The sequence below is a fragment of the Phyllobates terribilis genome, unplaced genomic scaffold (genome assembly GCF_046119375.1).
Source record: "Phyllobates terribilis strain yellow unplaced genomic scaffold, ASM4611937v1 Scaffold_11__3_contigs__length_659146591, whole genome shotgun sequence".
NCBI classification, from domain to species: Eukaryota; Metazoa; Chordata; class Amphibia; order Anura; family Dendrobatidae; genus Phyllobates; species Phyllobates terribilis.
Window position 1 is genome coordinate 602,281,531 of NW_027362771.1, and position 7,076 is coordinate 602,288,606.

Below are 7,076 nucleotides of genomic sequence, written 5' to 3' on the forward strand. Positions count from 1 at the left end.
ATGATGGTGGTTGTAGTGCAGGGAGTCAGTAATGAACACAGAGTCCGTGTGATGCAGTCCCAAGATCTTTACTCACAGTTGTTGCAGTCCAGATTACAGGTAACAGAGCAATCTCCCCCGTCGTGCTGTGCATACTCAGTGAGGGGCTCAGTCCACCCCCAGATAGCTCCGGAGTGCTTAGCAGGACCCCCTTCTGTGTGTCCTTTCTCTGGCCTTCTCCCTGCACCTCACACCCAGTGACACTTCTATCCGGTATCCTCGGGCCTTGGCGGGTGACGTGTGTTCCGTCCCCTGGGTCCTATGTGGCTACCTTCTTAGTGAGACTGGTGTGGACTTTGGCCTGCAGTACATGAAATGCAGCAGCCTCCGGTTTCTAGTTGAGCCTTGCTGTTTCTCCGCTAGTTGAGGGACCGGTTCCCCTTATCTGGCCTGACCCCTCTACCTCCTGGTAGCAGCGGGAGTACGGGTGGCCTTCTGCACGGCCCATAGCCGTAGGGTCACTTCGGTTCCTGGAGCCTTCCAGCTCCCACTCCTCTCTTCTCTCCTTCAGTCATGGGCCTCCCAGGCTAGGCCCGCCTCCGGAGCAGAGCTCATGCCTAGTCTCTGCTCCTGTCACTTTTCCTCCTCTGTCTGGCTTGCTCTTTCTAAGATGGCTTCCTATTTATACTCTCCTTGTCATGTGCACCCCTAAGCACCCACTACATAGGACCCTCAAACCAGCTAGGGACCTGGGACTGTGCTCTCCCTTAGGAGCAATCTCGCCCTACCCCCACTGCGGGTATGTGTTGGATGCAGGAGTTAGGGTCCCGAGCCATACACCTTCCTTACCTGAGGGTGAGATACCACACCTCTGGGTGAGATGCAGTAACTCTGTGGCGACTGAACCCTCAGGGGCGCCACACACCCTTCTGCACAGTTTTGAAATGGCGACGAAGATGTTTAGTGCTGACGACGATGCCATTATCAGCATGACTATTCCGGTGATTTACATGCTGGAGCACACATTAAACAGAATTCAGAGTCAGGTGGTGGCACAAGAGGAGGTGGAGGAAGTAGAGGAGGAGTCGTATGGGGAAGGGATAACATCTCCAAGGTCCAGACGGTTGGCAGCACCAAGGCGGCAGGCATGGGAGGGTGGGGGAGAGGGATTAAGCAGGGCGCATGGTAGCAGCCAAACTGTTGAGGAAGGTGCAGGAGCCGAGGAAGAAGCGGAGGACGAACTGGCAATGGGCATGGAAGACTCATCAGATGAGGGAGACCTTGATCACATTTCTGTTGTGCGAGGTTGGAGGGAGAGGGCAGAGGAAGGAAGCATGATTCTTACCTCGCTACCAACACAACAAGGACTTGGTCCTTCTGGATGCGCAAGACACATGAGTGCCTTCTTGCTGCACTACCTCCAACATGACCCCCGGATTGTCAGAATTCAAAGTAATCCCGACTACTGGGTTGCCACACTCTTAGATCCCCGGTACAAAAGTATATTTGCCGAAATAATTCCTGCCATAAAAAGGTATTGACGAATGCAGGAGTATCTGCAGACGCTGTTGCTGAATCTTACATGTGCTTTTCCACAAAACACCAGTGGTGCACGTAGTGAATCTCACAGTTCTAACTTGCAGCATGCCCTGGGTCCCCACTCCGGCAAGTTGGCCAACAAATGTAACTCTCCAACATGTCCTTTCTATTTCCAGGCCACGGAGGATCCAGCGTACTCGTATGCAGGACTCTGACTCCCACCCATCACTCTTAACGCTTGTTCCACTCCATCCTGGAGTCCTGACAGGAATATGTCCAGTCCAATATCTATTAAGTGAACACCGTCGGGCCGTATGAGGCCTGCTTTATCTCCTTCCAGTTGTCGGTGTCGTATCACTACACCGCCTCTGTCTCTTCTAAATTTTGCCATCCGAATAATTATTACCCGCCTTGTCCATTCAATGGCCGTGATGTCTCGCGCACCTTGCCATACCGCTATCGGCACAATCTCTGACCATACTATAGCTAATTTTGTGAAAAAATCTCTGAAGCGCTCAGTGTCTAATTTCATTATTGCCATTAGTTATGCGCTCTTGTGATGACCTAGCTTCTTTCCCCCGGCCTGTATAACTAAGATGACCGGACCTCTTGCCTCTCTCCCTACCTTGATTACCTCCTTTAGTACCTGTGGACATAGCAGGCCTCTAATACCTCTCCAGTTGAAATATGTGATATGAAACTCTAATTTCCTCCCGCCTGGGCGGACTTTCGCCCTTTTTTGTGCCCAATATATATACGAGTGGCCTATCACTCACACTGTTGGCTTAGCGTCACCTGTAAAAGAAGCAAACCACGTTAGGATAACAAGTCCGGTCTTATGTATCTCGCCAAACACGTGGATCGCCATCTCCCTATCCTCTGAACTTCCGTTTCTGACAGTCCTGCTCTTGCTGCTTCCGTGGCCGCACCTATGCGGAATGAGTGTGTCCCGTAATCTTTGGGGTGGTTCCCTGCCGATGTTATGCATTTATTAAATATAGCTTGGAACAGGTATATTGATAATGGCGTTCCATCAATGTGTGATAGGAAGAAATTACTTTGTGATCTGATGGTTAGATATGTTTTTACTATTGTTACCCGACTCAGTGTACCGTTTGTGGGTTGTAGAAGTACCCAAGTACCCCTGCCCGCTGGAACCGTTTTCGATTGGTGTATGCATAGACGTATTGCATTATTGGCTATGACTACGTCCTGGTGTAATAAGCCTCCACTGGTGGTAATTTTGGATTGAGGGACTAATTCGCTTATACATAGCGCCCCGAAGAAGGCGATCACAAATGCAGTAGACATTAGTGTTGCTTCAAATTGTGAGTGTCATGTTAATGGTGTTAGGGATAAGATGTGAGAAATCAGTTTTAGTGACACGGGACGGGACGTCTACATTCCTGACTTGGCTGACCCCTTTTCCACCCTTTTATGCATTGTCTGATGATGAATCTTTGTCACATCTCAACAATTCAGTAGTTGGAAGTGAAATGCTACTCCGGTCAGACACCGCTGCGCTGACGCCCCTGATATGCCCCTCATCATTAGCTGGTGGAGAAATTCTATGGTGACTTGTGATCTGGCTTGTTCACATTGGTCAACCCGTCTGCCTGCTACTAGTCGTGTCCACTCTTCCCATGCCTTACCGTATGCTTGCCACGTTGACGGGGCAACTGACGCTCTGATTAATGGCATCAACTATTCGCCACTAGATCCCATAGGGAGGGTGGGCAACTGTTGCCCGATGGGTGGGTGTTGTGGAAGAGCTGTGTGAAAATCTGCCAATTGAATTGTTATAAAGCGTTAGCAGCAGCTTTATACCCCTCAGCATAGCGGCTAGCGCGGACCCATACATTGTGTTTTAGGCACAGGAATGCTAGCCTGCGTAGTAGGCCTAGCACTGGGAGAGACGATGATGCCATCTTATTAATGCAGTGTGCTAGGCTGGTGTTTTGTGTTATGAAGTGTATATTTTTGTTAGCCAGGCGCGCGCCCCATATTTCTATTGCTACCACTATTGGGAAAAATTATTTTCAGGGCTAGATGCAGCTAAAAATTATTTTTAATTTCAAAGCTGGTGGAGCTTGGTATAGATGGCCTAATACAATGAGTCCCACACACTGCTAGAAGCCCAACCTGATGGAGGTCAGTATAGATGGACTAATAGAGAAAGTCCCACACACTGCTAGAAGGCCAAATATTTTTTCAGAGCTAGATGCAGATAAAAAATATTTTTAATTTGCAACCTTATGGAGGTCAGTATAGATCGACTAATAGACCAAGTCCCACACACTGCTAGAAGCCCAAATATTTTTTTCAGAGCTAGATGCAGATAACAAATATTTTGAATTTGCAACCTGATGGAGGTCAGTATAGATGGACTACTAGAACAAGTCCCACACACTGCTAGAAGCCCAAATATTTTTTCAGAGCTAGATGCAGAAAAAAATGATATTCAATTTGCAACCTGATAGAGGTCAGTGTAGATGGACTAATAGACAAAGTCCCACAAACTGCTAGAAGCCCAAATATTTTTTCAGAAGTAGATGCAGAAAAAAAGTATATTCAATTTGCAACCTGATGGAGCTCAGTATAGATGGACTAATAGAACAAGTCCCACACACTGCTAGAAGCATAAATTTTTTTTCAGAGGTAGATGCATAAAAAAATGATATTCAGTTTGCAACCTGATGGAGGTCAGTATAGATGGACTAATAGAACAAGTCCCACACACTGCTAGAAGCCCAAATATTTTTTCAGAGCTAGATGCAGAAAAAAATTATATTCAGTTTGCAACCTGATGGAGATCAGTATAGATGGACTAATAGAACAAGTCCCACACACTGCTAGAAGCCCAAATATTTTTCCAGAGCTAGATGCAGATAAAAATTATTTTTAATTTGCAGCCTGATGGAGGTCAGTATAGATGGACTAATAGAGAAAGTCCCACACACTGCTAGAAGGCCAAATATTTTTTCAGAGCTAGATGCAGACAAAAATTATTTTTAATTTGCAACCTGATGGAGGTCAGTATAGATGGACTAATAGAGAAAGTCCCACACACTGCTAGAAGGCCAAATATTTTTTCAGAGCTAGATGCAGATATAAATTATTTTTAATTTGCAACCTGATGGAGGTCAGTATAGATGGACTAATAGAGAAAGTCCAACACACTGCTAGAAGGCCAAATATTTTTTCAGAACTAGATGCAGAAAAAAATTATATTCTATTTGCAACCTGATGGAGGTCAGTATAGATGGACTAATAGAGAAAGTCCCACACACTGCTAGAAGGCCAAATATTTTTTCAGAGCTAGATGCAGATAAAAATTATTTTTAAATTGCAACCTGATCCCGACGTGCCTTAAACATTCAATGTGTTGATTTCGTTTCACGATGATTTTTCTCATGAAAGAATGGTTTATAAGATATTAATCTATAACATTCAACTAAAAGACACTTTTTTAGACACTGCGCTGACAGATAGCAACACAGTTTCAATTTAAATCCAGACATGGGTTAAGTAATGAAAAAGTTGCTTGACCCTGGCGTGATTTGAACACGCAACCTTCTGATCTGGAGTCAGACGCGTTACCGTTGCACCACAAAATCATATGACAAGAAACTTTCCGCCCATAATTCACTTAAAAAGTGCATGAAGAAATCGTGCACACCTCGAAATTTGCTACTTTTACTTACAGACTGAAAAAGACATAAACAAGGACGAATGAATATCTTGGTATTGGGAATGGAGGGTTTTCCAGTTTAAAATTTAGAGTCTAGTAAAGAACCCTTTTTTCTTATGAATTCATACATGACAATGCTATGATCAAAGTGAAAGGAGATCCCGACGTGCCTTAAATATTCAATGTTTTGATTTTGCTTCCTGATTATTTTTCTCATCAAATAATTGTTTATGAGATATTAATCTATAACATTCAACTAAAAGACACTTTTTCAGACACTGTGCTGACAGATAGCAACACAGCTTCAATTTTCATCCAGACATGGGTTAAGTTATGAAAAAGTATTTTGAACTCGACATGATTTGAACACGCAATCTTCAGATCTGGAGTCAGACGTGCTAACGTTGCTCCACGAGGTCATATGAAAAGAAACTTTCCGCCCATAATATAACTCACTTAAAAATTGCATGAAGAAATCATGGCACACTTTCTCGAAATTTGCTACTTTTACTTACAGACTGAAAAAGACATAAATAAGGATGAATGAACATCTTGATATTGGGAATGCAGGGATTTCCAGTTTAAAATTTAGAATCTATTAATAAACTCTTTTTTCTTATGGTTTCAAAGATGACAATGCTACAATCAAAGTGAAAAGAGATCCCGAAATGCATTAAATATTCAATGTTTTGATTTCGTTTCCCGATGATTCTTCTCATCAAAGAATTGTTTGTAAGACATTAATCTATAACATTCAACTAAAAGACACTTTTCTAGACACTGTGCTGACAGATAGCAACACAGCTTCAATTTTAATAAAGACATGGGTTAAGTTATGGACAAGTTTTTTGACCCCGACGTGATTTGAACACGCAACCTTCTGATCTGGAGTCAGACACGCTACTGTTGCGCCACAAGATCATAAGAAAAGTGACTTTCCGCCCATAATATAACTCACTTAAAAAGTGCATGAAGAAATCGTGGCACACCTTCTCGAAATTTGCTACTTTTACTTACAGACTGAAAAAGACATAAACAAGGATGAATGAACATCTTGATATTGGGAATGCAGGGTTTTCCAGTTTAAATTTTAGAATCTAGTAAAGAACCCTTTTTTCTTATGGATTCAAAGATGACAATTCTGTGATCAAAGTGAAAGGAGATCCCAACGTGCCTCAAATATTCAATGTTTTGATTTCGCTTCCCGATGATTTTTCTCATCAAATAATTGTTTATAAGATATTAATCTATAACATTCAACTAAAAGACAATTTTTCATACACTGTGCTGACAGATAGCAACACAGTTTCAATTTTAATCCAGACATGGGTTTCGTTATGAAAAAGTTTTTTGACCCTGACTTGATTTGAACACGCAACCTTCTGTTCTGGAGACAGACGTGCTACCATTGCGCCATTAGGTCACATGAAAAGTAATTTTCCGCCCATAATATAACTCACTTAAAAAGTGCATGAAGAAATCGTGGAACACTTTCTCGAAATTTGCTACTTTTACTTACAGACTGAAAAACACATAAACAAGGACGAATGAACATCTTGATATTGGGAATTCAGGGTTTTTCAGTTTAAAATTTAAAGTCTAGTAAAGAACCCTTTTTTCTTCTGGTTTCAAAGATGACAATGCTATGATCAAAGTGAAAGGAGATCCCGATGTGACTTAAATATTCAATGTTTTGATTTCACTTCCTGATGATTTTTCTAATCAAATAATTGTTTATAAGATATTAATCTATAACATTCAACTAAAAGACACTTTTTCAGACACTGTGCTGACAGATAGCAACACAGCTTCAATTTTAATCCAGACATGGGTTAAGTTATGAAAAAGTTTTTCAACCGTCATGTGA

The 7,076-nt window shown here is 42.6% G+C and overlaps 2 non-coding genes across 2 annotated transcripts; both read right to left on the reverse strand.

Annotated features, from left to right (window-relative positions):
• Nucleotides 1–5,063: 5,063 nt before the first annotated feature.
• TRNAW-CCA (transfer RNA tryptophan (anticodon CCA)) lies at nucleotides 5,064–5,135 on the reverse strand. The gene has a single exon. It is a non-coding gene; the product is annotated as a tRNA-Trp (tRNA).
• A 923-nt stretch (nucleotides 5,136–6,058) lies between these two features.
• Nucleotides 6,059–6,130, reverse strand: TRNAW-CCA (transfer RNA tryptophan (anticodon CCA)). The gene has a single exon. It is a non-coding gene; the product is annotated as a tRNA-Trp (tRNA).
• Nucleotides 6,131–7,076: the final 946 nt, after the last annotated feature.